This window comes from Tamandua tetradactyla, chromosome 22 (assembly GCF_023851605.1).
Source record: "Tamandua tetradactyla isolate mTamTet1 chromosome 22, mTamTet1.pri, whole genome shotgun sequence".
NCBI classification, from domain to species: Eukaryota; Metazoa; Chordata; class Mammalia; order Pilosa; family Myrmecophagidae; genus Tamandua; species Tamandua tetradactyla.
This window is the reverse complement of record NC_135348.1, coordinates 20919483-20938710: the sequence shown is the minus strand read 5'-3', so window position 1 is coordinate 20938710 and position 19228 is coordinate 20919483.

The window sequence follows — 19228 nt, the reverse complement described above, 5'->3', positions numbered from 1 at the left end:
AAGGGCTGCTGTTATCCCGGGTCCCTCTGTTACATTAGAAGGCACATGATGATGTCTTTCGATCCTTCTCTCCAAAACGTCTCTGGGCTTCTGTGGGTTCTTGCTTGTTTCTCCCAGGGCATTTCCACTTAAGCTCTCTTGGCTTTTACTCTTTAATTTTTTTCGTAGAGGACTTCAGTAAAAGGATTAAGACCCACATTGAATTGGGTGAGTCACATCTCCTGATTGAGAGGTCCCACCCACAATAGATCTGCACCCACAAGAATGGATTAGAAGACCATGGTCTTTTTTGGGGTGCATGCATAACAGTTTCAAACCAGCACAGATGGTCATTATAGGATGATAAAGGGGACAATTTAACAAGAGGATGTAACAATTATAAACAAATATACACCTAACAGCAGAAGCACAAAATATAAATAGCAAATACTGACAGATTGAAAGGAAGAAATTGATGGTTCTACATTAATAGTAGGAGACTTTAATACACCACTCTCAATAATGGATAGAACATCTTGATCCATAAGGACATCAAGACTTGAGCAATACTCTAAACCAACTAGAATTAACAGACATATATAGAACTCTTCGCCCCAAAAGCCAGAATACCCATTCTTCTCAAGTGCACATGGATCATTCTATAGTACAGTTCATATATTAGGTTACCAAACAAACCTCAATAAATAAAAAGAATATGAAAATCATACAATGTATCTTATCCAACCACAATGAAAAGAAGTTAAAAATCAATAACTGAGGGAAAAATGGAAACTTCACAAATACGTGGAAATTAGATAACTACCCTTAAATAAACAATGGGATAAAGAGGAAATTACAAGAGAAATTAGGAAACATCTTGAAGCAAATGAAAATGAAAACACAACATACCAAAACTTATGGGATATGGTGAAGGCAGGGCTAAGAGGGAAATTTATAGCTCTAAATGCTTACATTAGAAAAGAAGAAAGATTTCAAATCAGAGACCTAACTAAAAACTGGAAGAACTAGAAACATAAGAGCAAACAAAACCCAGAGTGAGCAGAAGAAAGAAAATAACAAATATTAGAGCAGATATAAGTGGACTAGAAAACAAAACAAAACAAAAAAACAGAATCAGCAAAACCAAAAGTTGGTTCTTCGAAAAGATCGATAGAATTGACAAACTCCTATCTAGACTGGAAAATCAGAGATGAAAAGGGTAACATTACCACTGACCTTGCTGAAATAAAAAGGTCTATGAAAGGATGCTATGAACAACTGTACACCAAGAAATTAGATAACCTAGATGAAATGGAAACATTCTTAGAAACACACAAACTACCTGTAATGCCTCAAGAATAACTAGAAAATCTCAACAAACCAATTACTATTAAGAGATCGGATCAATAATCAAAAACCTCCCCAAAAAAGAATAGCTCAGAACCAAGCGGCTTCATATGAGAATTCTAACAAACATTCCAAGAAAAATTAACCGCAATTAAATTCTTCCACAAAATTGAAGAGGAGTGAATACTCCATAATTCATTCTGAGAAGCCAATATCACCTTTGTACCAAAGCCAGATAAAGACACCACAAGAAAAGAGAAATATAGACCAATATCTCTTAAGAATATAGATGCAAAAATCATCAACAAAATGCTAGCAAACCTAGTACAACCACATACTAAAGGAACTATACACCATGATTTATCCATGGCATACAAGCTTGGTTCAACATAAGGAAATCAATTAATATAATACACCACATTAACATAATGAAGGGGAAGAAAACACGTGACCATCTTAATTGATGGAGAAAAAGCATTTGACAGAAACCAGCACATGTTGTTGATAAGAACACTTAGAACACTAGGAATAGAAGAAAATTCTTCAAAATGATAAAGGGCATATGTGAAAAAGGCCCACTAAATGATGAGAGACTAAAAACTAACATCCTACTTAATGGTGAAAGACTGCAAGCTTTCCTTCTAAGATAAGGAACAAGACACGGAGACCCACTGTCACCACTGTTATTCAGTATTGTACTGGAAGTTCTTGCCAGAGCAATTAAGCAAGAAAAATATATAAAAGGCAGCAAAATTGGAAAGAAAGAGATGAAACTTTCCTTATCTGCAGATGGCATGATTCTGTATGACAGAAAATCCTAAAAAATCCTCAACAAAGCTCACAGAACTAATAAAAGAATTCAGCAAAGTGGCAGGGTACAGGATCAACACTGAAATATTAGTATGTTTTACACAAGCAATGACAAGTTAGAAGAAGCCAAGAAAATAATCTAGTCACAATATTAACTAAAAGAATCAAATATCTAGGAATAAATTTAACCAAGGATGTGAAGGACCTATACGTAGAAAACTACAAAACATTGCTAAAAGAAGTTAAAGAAGACCTAAATAAGTGGAAGGACATTCTTTGTTCATAGATTGGAAGACTAAATATCGTTAAGATGTCAATCCTACCCAAAACAATTTATAAATTCAGTGTAATCCCACTCAAAATTCCAACAACATTCTTTGCAGAAATGCAAAAGCCAATCAATTTATATGGATGGGCAAGGGCCCCCAAATAGCTGTAGTCAACTTCAAAAGAAGAATGATGTTGGAGGACTCACATTTCCTGAGCTGAAAAGTTATTACAAAACCACAGAACTCAAAACAGCAGAGTTCTTGTACAGGGATAGACCTTCAGACTAAAGGAATTGAATCGAGAGCTCAGAAATCAATCTTCACATTTATGGCTAAGTGTTTTTGACATGGAGGCAAACACCACTCAATTGGAAAAGAAGGTCTCTTCAACAAATGGTGGTGGGAAAACTAAAAAAACTAAACTAAAAAAAAAGAGGACCACTATCTCACACCATCTGCAAAAAATTAATGCAAAATGGGTTTTAAGGACCTAAATAAAAGAGTTCGAACTGTCAAGCTCCTAAGAAAATTTGGGGAAACATCATTAGGGCCTGGTTTCTTAGACTTTGCCCCCAAAGCACAAGCAACCAAGGAAAATATGGATAAATGGGGCCTTATCAAAATTAAAAAAATTTGTTCCTCAAAGGGCTTTATCATGAAAGTAAAACAACAACCTATTCAATGGGAGAAAATATTTGGAAAGCACATGTGCTGGTTTGAAAGGATGTATGTCCCCTAGAAAAGCCATGTTTTAATCAAAATCCCATTCCCTATTCAATACTGTATGTTTGAAACTGTAATCAGATCATCTTCCTGGGTGATGTGATTTAGTCAAGTGTGGTTGTTAAACTGGATTAAGTGACAACATATCTCCACCTATTTGGGTGGGTCTTGATAAGTTTCTGGAGTCCTATAAAAGGGGAAACATTTTTGCGAATGAGAGATTCAGAGAGAGCAGAGAATGCTGCAGCACCACGAAGCAGAGAGTGCACTAGCCAGCACTCTGGAGATGAAGAAGGAAAACGCCTCCCAGGGAGCTTCATGAAACAAGAAGCCAGGAGAGAAAGCTAGCAGATGATGCTGTGTTTGCCACGTGCCCTTCCAGATGAGAGAGAACCTCTGACTGTGTTCGCCATGCGCCCTTCCACTTGAGAGAGAAACTCTGAACTTCATCGGCCTTCTTGAACCAAGGTGTCTTTCCTTGGATGCCTTAGATTGGACATTTCTATAGACTTGTTTCAATTGGGACATTTTCTCGGCTTTAGAACTGTAAACTAGCAACTTATTAAATTCCCCTTTTTAAAAGCCATTCCATTTCTGGTATATCGCATTCTGGCAGCTAGCAAATTAGAACAGCACATAACAAAAAAAAGTCTTCATTTGCAGAAAGCATTTTTTAAATCCTTTAACTTAGCAATAAGATAAACAACCCAGTTTTTAAAATGGTAAAAGCCTTGAAGACAGCTCTCCAAAGAAGATATACAAATGGCCAAAAGCATGTGAAAAGATGCTCAACATTATTAGGCATCTGGGAAATGCACATCAAAACCACGAAGAGATACAGTTTCATTCTATTAGTTATAATAATGTGAAATAGCTGCAATACACTACTATATAATAATGTGAATAGCCTATTAGAAAAAGAATAATAAGTGTTGGAGAGGATGCAGAGAACTAGAAACACTTATTAATTGCTAGTGGCAATGTACAATGGTGTAGCCACTATGGAAGACAGTTTGATGGTTCCTCTGAAAATTGAGTAGAGAAATATATATGATCTGGGAATCCCATTACTCAGTATATACCCAAAATAATTGAAAACTTGGACTCAAACAGTTGAATACCAATGTTCATAGCGGCACTATTCACAGTTGCCAGAAGGTAGAAGTAATGCAAGTGTTTGTCAACAGATGAATGAATGAATAAAATGTGGTATATATATATATACATACAATGGAATATTAGTCATCTGTAAAATGAAATGAAGTCCTGATACCTACGACAACATGTCTGAGCCTTGAAGACATCAAGTTGTTAAATAAGCCAGGCACAAAAAGGATGAATAGCGTATGATCTCACTGATTTGAATCAATTAGAATAAGCAAATTCAACTCAGAATCTAGAAAGAGGTTAGCAGGGCACAGGATGGAGATAGGGAACAGGAAGTTAAGGCTTAAAATATACTGGGCTCCCATTCAGAATGATGGAAATGTTTTGGTAATGGATGGTGGTGATGATAGCACAACATTGTGAATTTAATCACCAACACTGAAATAAATATCTGAATGTGATTAAAAGGGGGAAATGTTAGATTGTATATATGGTAACAGACCCCAAAAAAAAAAAATCCATGGAACTACACTACATGATGTTCAGTGAACCATAGTTTGGAAAATGGTCTTCAGTTAATAGTATAATTATAAAAAATATACTATCATCAGTTGTAAGAAGTGTTTCACAGCAGTGCAAAAGGTGGTGGGGGATTGGTATAGGAGAATCCTGTATTTCATGTGTGGTTATTCTGTAAACTTACAACTTCTCTAATAAAGAAAAGAAAAAGCAGAAAATTCTGCCACACATATGAGAAAGTCTAGTGGGGAAGAGTGGGCTAAGATAGAGACAGGATACAAATGGATTAAGATATGAAGCAACCATTGTCATTTACCTATGTGAGGAAAGATTGGAGATTTAAATAAAACGCACACTGTCCCTTTAGAATTCTGATGGTTTAAATTATTTAGGATACTTCTAGGTGCTTCAATTAATCCTACTGAATGGAAGTTATAATCATATTAATCATATGCAGGCAGTTACTCTCATTGCATCAATTACACCTGTGCACTAGGCACAGCAAGCCCCTTATTAAGGGGAGAGTTTTCTAGCTTCGGTTTTAATCCATTTTTGTCTAAAATATGGGAATCAACCTACATTGCTGGCTGTGCCTGGCTGTGCTAGCAAAGTTTCTTGAAAATGTAAGTATTTCTGTACCCATTTACAGGAAGGAAGTGTCCCAAAAGGTATGACTTAGTGGTTTGGCCTAGTTAGCTGTGAAAAGGAACATGACCTCCAGATGTGGGGAAAAGCCAATATATATGTTCATGCTTCTCCCTTCGTTCCCACTGCCTCCAACCAAATCCAAGCCATATTCTCCCACTTGAACTATTACCAAAGTCTCTTATCCTCTCTCCCCACTTACACCTTTTTTTCTTTCCAATCTATTATCCACAACACATCCAAAGTAAACCTTTAAAAATATCCACCACCACCCCATCCTATATTTAATCATTCCACCGGCTTCCCATTGCACAAAGGATGAACCTAAAATTCCATCAGGCCTTATACAGTCTTGCCCCTGCATAACTTATCTTTATGTTCTACTATAATACCTTCATTTTCCTCCTCAGATATTCCAAACATTTTCCTGCCCAGGACCTTCACATATATCTGCCATTATTCTGGAACACTTCCCCTACTCTTCCTCTGGCTAGCCAAAACTCATACTTCCTATATCAGCATGAATACTCTTTTCCTCAAGGAAAGTTTCTCTGATTCCTCAGCTTAGGCAAAGTCATTCCACTATACATGCTCATTGCAAATTTTCTTCTTCTATACATTAGTTCACATCATTATACTTTAAACTTCCTTGTGTAGTTAGTTGTGTAAATGTTTGCTGCCTTTGATCTCCAGTTTTTTGTAAATCCTATGAGAACATAAGCCATACATGTCTTGCCCATCACTCTTTCCCCAGGCCTGCAAGGTTTCCTGTCTTGTGACAAGAGTTAGGATAGTGGGTGAATGAATAGATGAGATTCCCTCTTTCAACTTCATAGACCTTTCTACAACACCAAGGAATCAGTTTAAGCAGGACACATATAACTCTTTCTAAAAAGTTATTTGCAGAGAAGAGAGAAAGCATCCATTCTCCATCCCTTTGGTAGCATGGTTCTGAACGGGTTCAGTACTGCAGCACTGATGACAGGAGATGGAGAGAGCCTGTGAGGCTCCCATATGTAAAATGGTGCCAGCAATATGATATTCAGTGTTCAAAATCGTTTCTGATGGCTGCTATAAGATGAGCATTTGTGATTCTTTTCAGTTAAGATGGGATCTAGCTGAAGGGAAGAATGTAGTTGGGGTCAAAGAAAAGTATTGCTAGCCTTTCACAGAAAATAAAGGAGACAAGACCGTTGGCTTCTTCATTTGGTCCTCTACTTATTCGACACTGCTTTCTTCACAGCAAATCTCACATTATCTTCTTCTGATGTGGTTTAGGCTCCAATGTCAGTCTCTTCAGACTAGTTACCAGCCCCTCATGCTTTATTATGAAACAATGAAGTCCAAAATCTGTACTACTCTGTATAATGACTGTTTTCCAACATTCCAGGATGACTGTCTCAAGGACACTTGGCCACATCTTGCCAGTTATGTTGGGGTGGTCTGTGGTGGGGCCAGTTGTCTTTATGTATTCCCAAACACTGATATCAAGATTTTGAATAAACTTGACTTATTTCACATGCTTGTTCCTTTCTGTTGGAGTTGGTGACTAGGAAAGACCTTGCACTGTCAACTTGAGCATAAGTGATAAAATACAATTCTTAGGACTTAGTGATTCTCTTTTGGCAACTAAACCTGCTTGGTAGAATTCAAAATTCTTCCACTAGTGGCATTAAGCAAACACATGGTGGCCTAGAATCACAAAAGAACACCATGTAAACAATTATCTTTCTAATGTTTAAATCAGCCCATGTCAATGCTGTTTAATATTTAAACGTTATCTACTGTTATTTGTATCTGTTTACTTAGTGGCCATCTGCAGAAGCAACATGAAAAAAATGGAACTTGTGGGGCAAGAAAAATATATTGAGAATCAGTGAGTTGGACAGATCAAGTGGAAAGGTTGCATCTATTCAAACACCTGTCTTCCACCCTCCCACCATCTGTGCAATCATTTCAGCCTTCAGCCTCACTACTCACCCATACAATTACCCTGTCAAGGGGAGAGTATGGCTCAGGTGGATGTAATGTGGATTTAATATGGCCCATTGGATTTAATATTGATTTGCTTTAAATAACCATTTTTGTTCTTGCTATAAATCTATGTGTCTACGCCTAATTTGGAAGATGGGTCCATCTAAGAGCCAGTTTATATGTTTTGTAAAGAAATGAAATCAAATAAGCAAATGATAGGCCTTCCAACACAGTAATTGAAACACAGCAGGCTGATGCATAATTCACAGGTTACAGTGAAGTTAAAAGAAAAGGTTAATATGTTAATGTGTTCTTATGAATTCTTTCACTCAAATTCTCAATCTGAATATAATAATCCTCTCTAGCCATAAAGGAAAGGGAAGGAGCTAAAATATAATCCATGCCTACTATATGTTGGATGTGATGCAAGGGACATTACATTCCTTCTCTCATCTAATAAAGCAACTCTTCAAAATGAGCACTTTATAGATAAGGAATCTAAGGGTCAGAGAGCTTAGTATCAGAATACGGCTATTTCTGACTCAAAAGCCTGTATTCTGTCTTCTAAGTGGTGGTATCATTTACCTGATGATGATAACTAAGTCTGGATTTTGTAACCCTCTAAATGATCTCACCTTGTGTGACATATTATTCTACATCTCCTTTAGAAGACAGATAATAATTAGTAGAAGTGGAGGTTGTAAGAAATCGTCCACCCCATTACCTAGATATGACATCATTAGAACTCAAAGCCATCGGATAATCATAATTGTTCTATTTCTATCTATTCATTCACTCATCTAAAAGGTATTTTTTGATTGTCAACTATGTGCCAGGCACTGGGATAGTCATTTTGGACAGATTGATAAGCAAGATTGAAATATTCTCTGTTGTCACAGAGCTGAGTGTCTACATTTTATATTTACTTGGGCTTCAAATATTCATTTTATCAAATATATTTCAACCATGATATTTCATAAATATGAGAAACGTTGCAGGAGAAGTTTGTGGTTGAATTTCTGAATTTGTCGCGTTTGTATTAATACCTTTATATTAACTTGCAGGTGTATGGAGGAGAGGCACAATTGACCTCCAGTTATCATGCACAGCATTTTAGTACCGAACCAAGGAATTACTGTTTTTTTTAAATTCATGATCATTCTGTAAGATCCACAGGTCGTATGTCTTTCTCCAAGGAAAATTTATGTTCTACCTTGATTTCTGAGCCAAGAGCAGTGACAGCATTCACTCGCTGGTCTTCATTAGACTTAGTAAGGTCAATCAAACAATTCATAAGAGATACATTGAGTATTTCATATCAGTTTCTCTGCTGTTTACATGAAATGCACTGTACTTTGTGTTACCCTCAAATTAGATGCGCGTCATGCATAATTAGCCCTTACAGAGAACAGCAGCTAGCTTTTACAGTGCTTTCAGTCCTGTGCTGTGTACCCATCATTGGTATTTGCTATGAGAATTATTTAATCAAATCTGTGATATATACATTATTTGATGTAATGATCAAATATAGAAAAGCATTGCCTAGAGAGAAGCATGGTATGCTCCTCTTCATCTGGAAAACTTAATTAATTATTGAAGTAATTATATTAAAAGACACTAGGCTGGGCATCTACGGTGGCTCAGCAGGCAAGAATGCTTGCCTGCCATGTCAGAGGACCTGAGTTCGATTCCCAGTGCCTGCCCATGGGGGGAAAAAAGACACTAGGCTATTATACTGAGAAAATTATCTTAAGTTAAAAAAATAAAAATAGTTTTGACATCATATTAAATATTACATGGGTGTTTATGAAAAGTAAGAAACGGATGAATGTAAACTACTCATCAGTGTGTTCAGAGGACTGATGAGGTGATTGAAATACTCAGATGGACCCCAAGGATTAGCCAAGAATTGGGACATCTTGGACTTGACTCTGACTTTAAAACTTTGCTAACACGTTTACTCCCTACTTTTGCTATCTGTAAAATTGGAAAATAGCCATCAACAGCATGTATGTGAAGCCGTTACAGATGGAAATTGTTGCTACAATTGTATTACAAAATCAGCTTAGTTTTAAATTTAAATGCCATCATTTATATTTGCCACAAAATCAGAGATCTTGCAGTGGATTCTGTTACCAATGGTTTATGTATTTTGAGAAGTGAGTAAAGCTTGGAGGAAATCTAATGTAATCATGACAAGCAGTAATCTGCAACCTTTTATTTTTTAAGTGCATGTATTTTTCATTCACTCACTTGGAGTGTTTTAGTTTCTTTGGCTACTCAAACAAATACCATGCAATCGGCCAGTTGAAACAATCGGAATGTAATGGCTCAAGGTTTTGAAGTTAGGAAAAAGTTCAAATCAAGGCATCATCAACATGATGCTTCCCCACCAAAGACTGCAGCATTTTGGGTCTGGTTGCTGTCAATCCTTTGTCCTTAACTTGTTACATGGCAAGGCACATGGTGGCTTCTCCTGGCCTCACCCTTCTCTTCTGTGTTCTGTAGATATACAGCTTCTTGCTGTAATTTTCTCTTTCTGTCTGAATTTAACTCCGCTTATAAAGGACCCCAAAATAGGATTAAGATTCATCCTGAGTCGGGCCTTAACTGAAGTAGCCTCATCAAATTGTCCTGTTCACAATGGGTTCACACCCGCAGGAATGGGTTAGGTTTAAGAGCAAGCATTTCTGGGGCACATAGCTCCAATCCACCACAAGGCAATAGTTTACAATTGGAATCATTGTTTTACAAAAAAGATAACTACCAAGTCACAGTGAGCTAGATAAAAAGACAATGCTGCAGCTCCTTAGTTTATAAGGTTTTACTCCTAAGCCCACCCTGCCGAATACAAAGGTTGACATTCATTATATCGTCTTTTAGACTATAAAAGGCAACCAAAGCTAAGAGTCACTATCACAATTACTATTTTTCAGACTATAGAGATGAATTTGGTTAAGGGGATATACTCAAACAAATTTTCACTTAGTGTACAGCATTTCAATCAAACTGGCTTTCATGGACTATTCTAAATACCGTTTATGGCATTGCAGCAATGAAATCTGGAGCTATGTGCTTGGAATAACTCTTTGGAAAAGTCAGATCATTCAGCACATATACTTATGTGTATGAAAACAGAACACGCACACTAAACAGAGTTCAATAAATGTTTATGGTTCATACATATACTATATATTGTTGACGCATTATGTTTTCCTTAATGGGTCCCTTTTGGCTGTTTGTGTTGGTATACAACCAGAATGGCCAAAGCAATTATCTATGACTCGGATCCCTTCTGATTGATCCAGTGGGCTCTGATTGATTAATACTTGCATCATACTAGGTATTAAATATTTTGATTATCACCTTATATACATGTATTTTAAGAGAATTTATAGGATGTGGTTAAAAACCATTAGATAATGGCAAGGAAAGTGGAACTAGTATTTATTTGTGGAAGTTTCTTCACCGCACATGGTTGAGAGATGAACTTGGTAGACAAAAGGATAGAAAGAGAAATATCATTATATGCAGGTTAAATAAAGAGCCATGTGGTAAAGCAGGGCAACACGAGGTGAGCCTTTATGATTGTAGCAATGATCAGGGGACACACAGGTCTCTGTTTGAGATGCACATGCCCACCCTTTAGCAAGAGAATTCTTCACTTAAACTCCTTTGGGAAATCTTCATTCAATGGGGATAATTTTTTAACATGTGGACTAAGTATATGAGGACATCTCTCTCTCTTTCTGCATAGGTCAGAAAGAAAAAAGTTTCAATGCTAACTTTCAAAGACTGAACTGGCTATTTAATGCAATTCATCAAAACACTCCAAATTAATAACTTCCACAAATGCTTTAGAAACATGACTTTTAAAAAGGTAAATATTTTAACTTTACATCTGTTGTCAATAAGCTATTCTATATCATTTTTATGTACGTAGCCTTTTATGTCATTACAATAACCTATTTTCTCTTTTTTGTGAAAAATAACATATATAGAAAAAAGCAATAAGTTTCAAAGCACACTGCAGCAATTAGTTGCAGAGCAGATTTCAGAGTTTTGGCATGGGTTACATTTCCACAATTTTCAGTTTTTCCTTCTAGCTGCTCTAAGATATTAGAGATTAAAAGAAATACCAATATAATGATTCAGTAATCATAATTGTTTGTTAAGCCCTACCTTCTCTGTAAACTCCACCATCACGTTTGATCTTTCTTCCAGTCTTTAGGGCTATGCCCATTCTAACTTTTTTATGTTGGAAGGGGTTGTCGATAATACTGGGTAGGGAAATGGAAATAGCTTATGTTCTGGGGAGGCTGGGCCCTCTATAGCTCAGAACTTATGTGGTCCAAGGACCCACCTGGAGGTTGTAGGCTTCTAGAATGTTACCCTAGTGTATGGAACCTTTGTAGAATCTTATATAATGTCCTAGGTGTTCTTTTTTTTAAACTTTTCATTTTTATTATAATTTTTTTTGAGTAATAAAAACCTTCAAAAATCTATTGTGATGACAAATACATGGCTACATGATGATACTGTGAATTATTGATTCTAAAAATTGGATGACTATATGATATGTGAATAAAAAATAAATTTCTTTTAAGTGTTATATATATTTTGGCTATTTTCAAAGATTTAATCTTTGATTCCTTTATTCACTTTAAAAAAAATTAGCAGTCATGGTCTTACTTTCTAAGAAGTTTTTCTTTTCTCACAGTCTTTTTTTTCATATTTGTCATTTACGGATGTAACATTTCATATGTCTTTAGGAATACAAATCAGAGTTGTTTTCACTTTAATTTTCTTCTACTCTTTATTTTTCTTTCCAGGTCATTTTATCTTTTACTCATCTTTGTCTTCTATTTCATGTTTTAGGCTTTTCTTAACAGCCCAATGTCCCTGGATATTTCAGAATGGGACAGCAGAAAGGCAGGGAGCCTATGTTGGTGGACGAATCTTGTTGACTGGTGGATTCGGCACTGCATTGACTGGGAAGGCAATCACTCTTTTCCTTTAAAGGTCTTCTAATGTCAGAATAAGAAGGGTTTCACTTATGGCTCACAGTAACCCCACATTAGATGACCTAACTCTTCCCTAAAAATTCATTTACATTTCTTTTAGAGACTAAATTCCACCTTTCATTTTAGGCTTTTTTATCTTGCAGATTTGGATGTAAGTACTCAGCTGCCAGATGTTTGTTAGCAGGGACATCAGAGGAAAATGACAGGGGGATTATTCTACGTACAGAGCTTGAATTAATGACCCTGTTTCCTGTGTTCATTTCTGTCCTCCGTTGTCCTTAGCGTCTCTGCAGCCCTTTCTGCTCAGCTCCTGATGAATACTCCTCCATTTGCTTTGTATAATACAGAAAGATTTGAAATCTTAAGTCTCCTGATAAGTCTCTCCAGTATTCTTCGTAGAGAGAGAGAATAAGCAAACCTTGGCGTTGAGTCTGTTCCTTTGAACCAGAAGACTTGGATCCTTTGGATTTTAAATGGATTTCTTAAAAAGTGTGATTTTGGGCGGGCCGCGGTGGCTCAGCGGGCAAAGTGCTTGCCTGCTATGCCGGAGGACCTCGGTTCGATTCCCGGCCCCAGCCCATGTAACAAAAAACGGAGAAACAGAATACAATAAAACAAGAAAATGTTTAAAAATGTTTCCCTTCCTTCTATCCTTCCTTCCTTCTCTCTGTCTTTCCTAAAAAAAAAAAAAAAAAAAAAAAAAGTGTGATTTTATTGAGATATAGTCACACAGCACACAATCCACCCAAAGTATGCAATCAGTGGTACACAGTACCATCACATAGTTGTGCATTCATCATCATGATCATTTTTTTAGAACATTTGTGATATTCCAGATAAAGAAATGAAAAGAAAAAACAAAACCCCAAACATCCCATACTTCTTACCCTTCCTTCTTATTGACCTCTACTTTTGCACTCTAACCAATTTTTAGACTTACAGTAGAGATAGGTGTTCTTTAGGATTGGTTGGAATGGTTTTCGTTGGGGGTTGGCAAGCTATGATAGGTAGCAATGTACATTTTATTTTATGTCAGTGGTATGCACACAGGCTGAGCTAGGAAAAAAGAATAATTTGATCACTATTTTTGGGGGGGAGAAAATCATTGGCAAATATTTCCTCTATACATGTATTTAATTAAATTCAACTATTGTTTTCAGTATAACTGTTTGATTTAATTCAACTGTTTTTTCAAGTTAATTTGATTGCATAGATTAACTCCATACTTAAAATCTTTAATTTCTTTATTCCTTTCATTAAGTAAAATCCTGTCAAATTGAATAAGAGAATAATCATAAAAGATCATTCCTGTGTATTCTCTACTTCTAGAAGGAAACATACCATTCATCATGAAAGAAAACTAGATTATTTTTAAAAAGATGCTTAGGAAAAGTTGTTCTATAACCATAAGTCTTAGTCTTATAAATACCACCTCTACAGATAACTTCATTTGACTTATTCCATTTGAGTAAACATTGGAGTCGAAATCTAAAAATATAAGGAAAACTGCTCATCAATAGCAGTTTTCTTTATTTTAAGTGAAATAAGAAAAATTAGCATACCATGATTCTTCTGCACTTAAGTGATTTGTAAAACAATCTCCACTGACATATATAGGCTTTTCATTAAAAATGTCATTTTAAATAAAGCTTTTAAAAGAAATAAAAAGAAAAATCATGGTAAGATAATGTATTTAAAAGCCTTCATGAGATCATTTCCCCATCATTCCAAATTATTTACTGAGATGTGGAAGAAAGGGAAAGAGGAAGAAAGAAAGAAAGGAAGAGAGATTATCCATGCTTCAATCATGAAAACAGTGGAACGAGGTTGTATCAACTGCCTTCGGTGAAGGCTGATCCAGAGTGACCCTCCATGGCGACATAAGGATATTGAACGTTCTTCTTGTCATTTCTTAAAGATGTTTTGGCATTTAACATATTTATATATTTTGATTTTCCTAAAGGGTATTATCATAGGGAAGATAATAGCTTCCACTGTTGAGGCCAGTTTGTCTTTTTTTTTTTCAAACTAAAAGCCATATTGCCTTTTAGAAGATGCTTTCCTTCTATTGTTTAAAGGGAAAAGAAAAAAAGTCAGTGTGGAGGTGAGTTAATTGTAGTGCTTTCAGAGACTGGGAAATGCTATTTCTTTGGTTTTATGCTGATAACAATGTGTGCAGGTGCTACCATAGAGGGCTGTGAAAAAAGACTTAGATGATTTCTGAAGAAGGAGAATCATATATCCAACGTCACAGAGTTCCCACTGAAAAATTAGAAGAAAAAAAAAAGGCAATCAATCAAACTTAAGGGAGTTTGGGCCAATCAAGTAGGTGTAATCACCAGAAAAGGTTGAGAGAGGAAACAGGTAGTCTATTAGAGTCATCTCCATGAGTTTTAATTAAGATTTATATGAAGAGTTATTTTTTAAAAATCAGGCAGTGACTTGCCTGATTTTCAATGAAGAACTGAAAACAACTGATTCATTAGTCCTTGAAAAACAAATGGTTGAATGCTTGTCCGCCAGATACCAGTGCAGGTGACTGACAGAGATGAAAACTCAATAACCAACTTAGTCGAAAGACTTTTGTTTTGTTTTGCTTTCTTAAACTATGTCTTGGGAAGGTAGGTGAAAGAAAGAACTAGAAGATGATAAAAGAGGATAATTTCAGAGATAAAGGGAGAGAAGGGATTTGAGCATAAGAAACCTTCCCTAGTGATGATTATCAAGGGCCTTGATAGAGGGATGGGCTATTTCTACCTAGAGTCAAAGCAGTAGGTGATGTACATGGAAAGCAGACAGATGCGCCAGGCAAGACATCTGTGGGTGTACGTACGTCTTAATTGTGAGAGGTTTGGTGGGGAGATTTAAGATTAGGCTGTAATTCTTGCTCGGCCCCTGTGACCTGGGTTAAAATTTTCAACCTTTCCAGGGCTTGGATACCTCATTAGTGCCACACACACCTAAGAAACCCTTCTGGCTTCTCCCTGTTATTATTCTAAATTCTAGCCAGGTACCTCAAGTATGTGTTGCTGATTGGGGATGGATGTGTTTGACTTAACCATGCAGACAGCTCATCTAGAATCTATTTTGATTCCTAGAGAAAATAATTTATAGTATGTTCTATATGGGTAGATTCCCAGCAACATCTTTAAATATGAAATAGCCAATCCTTAGTTTATCTTATAAATTGAATCAAGCAGACCCTAAGACCAAATATTTGCTAGGCTTTATTTCTAATAGCTTCTAAATTACTGGCTTTAAAAAAAAAAAAGCTTTTTTTTAATCAGCTCTACATATAAACAGATACCATCCACAGATACTATCTTCTGATATACATCTTCTTTTTTTTTTTTTTTTTTAAATGGGTGTTGGGAGGGCCACACAGGCAGAATTCTCACCTGCCACATTGGAAACCCGGTGCTGTCCGTGCAAAAGAAAAAAAAAAAACTGGGTGTTGAATCTCAAGCCCAGATTAAAGGAGAAAAAGCAGTCTTTTACCCCAAGTTTGATTTGGGGCAGTTTTCCCACAATCCAAGTCTCCAAACACTTGCTGGACTCAGACCCTTATTTCTTTCTTTCTTTTTTTGTTTTTTTTGGCACGATCAGGCACTGGGAATCGAACCCAGGTCTCCAGCATGGCAGGTGAGAACTCTGTCGCTGAGCCACCATCGCCCTGCTCAGACTTTTCTTAATATCTGCCCTTCCTGCCTGGATTCAGAGAGATTGTGTAAGATTGGATCCATTCTGAGCCAAACAAGCTTTCTAAATTGCCACAAGTGTTCTTTGTGGAAACAGGATTGTGGTGCAGAGAGGATTCCATGACCCTCTTAAGATGAATGATAAATACACAGATTATTTTTATTCCCCCTCCATCATGTGGTATATAATTCCTCTTGCACTGGAGTCTGAGCAAGAAAACTGAGATACATTTCCCTTGAATTTAAGCATATTTATATAACCTTATTTTTAAAAAAAATCCCTTTGGGTTTACACTTTTAAAGTGTTCACTTGGTCTTGCTGTTAGTTTCCCTCTGAGATACTATCCCTGGAGTATGCAGTTACTGATCATATCTGCAAGTATTAAAACGTCAGTAAGGATCTCGGTTTAATATCTCAGGAAAGAATAAATATAGAACAAGGAGAACTTGTCTGGAACTAAGACCTTATTTAGGGATAATGAAAACCACCTAATGCATTGCTGTTAGCATTTTGGCTTAAAAGCAGAATGCTTTCTAAATGCTTGCTCTCAAGTTGCATTCTCATTGTACTTGTAGCACTTTATTAGGGCTTGGCCTCTTTCCTAAATGTAATTGTTTGTATGTCCAGCGTTACATGATGGAATCTTATATACACACACAGAGAAATTTTAAGATGACTCAGTTAATAGAAGCATCTTTTCTTACCTCTCATGAACTTTGAACCTTTGGGTTGTAGACTAGGGCTCATTAGTGCCTAAACCTGCCATAAAGCTAACAGAACTTCCTCTCCCTTGTGGGTAAACTAAAAGGTTTTGTTTTTTTAAAACAATTTTGTGTTGTTTTCTCCCTCTTCTAAGAGTTTTTAAATGTAGCTCTCCACTCCTCGCTCATGCCTGAAAATTATTTTTCTACTCTGGCCCTTTTCGTTGCTCTTTTCCTCGACTCCCACCTTCCTTTAGCCTTCACATACCTCCACTTTCTGTCAAGCGCCATTCCTTTTATTTACAACCTCGTTGGCTGGTGATTGGGCTCTTTCGGTCCTTGTCTGCATGGACTTTTTCTACCTTCTAAGGGCTTTGCTCAAATTTTGTTCACTGACTCAACCCCCTGAACCACCAGCAGGCTAGCGTCTCTCTCCTCCTTGGACTACCCCACGTGCTTCCCACCACTCCAGAAAGAGGTTTCCAACCCTCCAGTTGACCCCCGGCCTAGAACTTTTCCCAGTTCCTTGGGCCTCATCTCTCTCTCACCTCCGTGCCTGGTGATCTGAGCCAGCACACCTCTTGTGGAGTTGGGGTGGGTGGCAAAAGCCTTTGATTTTGCCTGGTGGAAGATTCCGGCTTCCTTGTGGTGGAGATATTGTGCTCTTCAGAGAGAGTCTGGAGTGGGGCTGTCACTCTCCGCCAGGTTCAGAGGTTTTTTTGTGTGCTTTTTATTGTCCCTGTCAGTTAGCAGCCCAAGGTTACTACCAGCTCTCTGTCAGGGCTTTGATTTTTGTCAGCTCTGGCCAGGTCCTTTTAGTTATCTGCTATCTTTTCAGCTTTGTTCAGCCTGAGCTCTACTTGTCTACTAATTAGCTCTTTGGAGATTTCCCTTTTAAAACTCACTATCACAGAGGACAGGAACCGTTCAAAAGTTTTGTGCTTCATAGAAATTCCATATTCATCCATATCCCATACAGCCCTATTTTTTAAAATTAAAAGTGGCAGGTCAGGCCAATTTAAGGTATATAAGTAACAGCAACTATAAAGAGAGACCTTTGGGTTCTTGATCAGGTATGTAGATGAGTGACAGGGAAAGGAAAGGGTTTACATCAAAAAACACTGAGGGGTACAAATTAACAAGAAAACTATCACTCTGTATAACATATTCGCATTTTCTTTATCTTCTGGTGTGCAAATATTGTGCTAGCTGAATATAAAAGTAGCACAACTTTAGGGTACAATAAAAACCACACTGTAATAACATCAAGAGTGGTCTTACATCAAGGAGGGCCCTGAGGATGTCTTTGTTGTCAACTTCAGAAGAAAAGAGAGGAACAGAAGAGGAAACTGGCAGAAGGAATAGATGCCAAAGAGAACTCAAAGGATTAGGTCTCGGTGAGGTGATCGGTATTCGAAAACAGTCTGCCTTCTGGCTCTGATCTAAGGGAATAGGCTGGCAGCCAAGCCAGAGGGCATAGCAACACAAACACACCTTCAGCACACTGCTAGAGGGTTGCCTCAGTGCCTTAGAAATTGTGCTAGCAATTAGAAATAAAGCTCTGTAAGAGCTCTGTAAGAGCAATAGGCAAAAATACTCTATTTCTGGGTAAAACCCAGTTTTATATAATTCCCAGCCCGGTTGTCCCTCCACACAAACATACCTTCTTTTCTTTTCTTTTTCCTTTGACAGCCCCCCTTCTTTTCTTATGCTCCTAAGCACATTTTTTTCCTGCTGCTAATTTAGTGCTGTTGTAAGTTGCGCTTGCATTGCATTTACACACTGTTAATGCCTGCAAGATGAAAGTAAAAACCTTTGAATATATTAATGTTATAACACAGATGTCTTACTTTTTACTTTTTTTTTTCTTCTTAGCAAGTTGATGTGGCTAATAATGATGCAGATTGTGCTGGATGGATGTGCGGATGAAACAGGGGAATACAGATTAAATAAAAATTCTTCAAAGCTTACATTTGCTTCATAATTTAACTTCTGGGCTTGTCTCAGTGGTAATAGGTGCGACCAGGCATCATAACATTGTTCTAAAACATCTCAGCATCACAGGGAAACAATCACCCAAACAGCACTGCTGAACTGAAAAGCCAGAGGAAAATAATAAAGGGGAAAATAAAGACTGCCAGTGGTTCTCTCCAGAGCAGGCTGACCCAACTGCAAATAATGGCAAAGCCATGAGAACCCAGGGGCAAAGGTTCTGTCATCTGCTTTTCTGCTGTGCTTTGTCCTTTTGTAGCTAAATTCAAGACATCGGCAGCCCCTTCTTTCATGATACTGAAGGCAGTGCCAGGGGTGGTTGCGTATTCACTCTGGAAACATTTATGGAACGACTCTATCATTGAGCTCTTTCAAATAATATATAAAAGGAGGCATTACTGACAGAAGACTTTGGGACTGGCACGATAGAGTTCTCGTT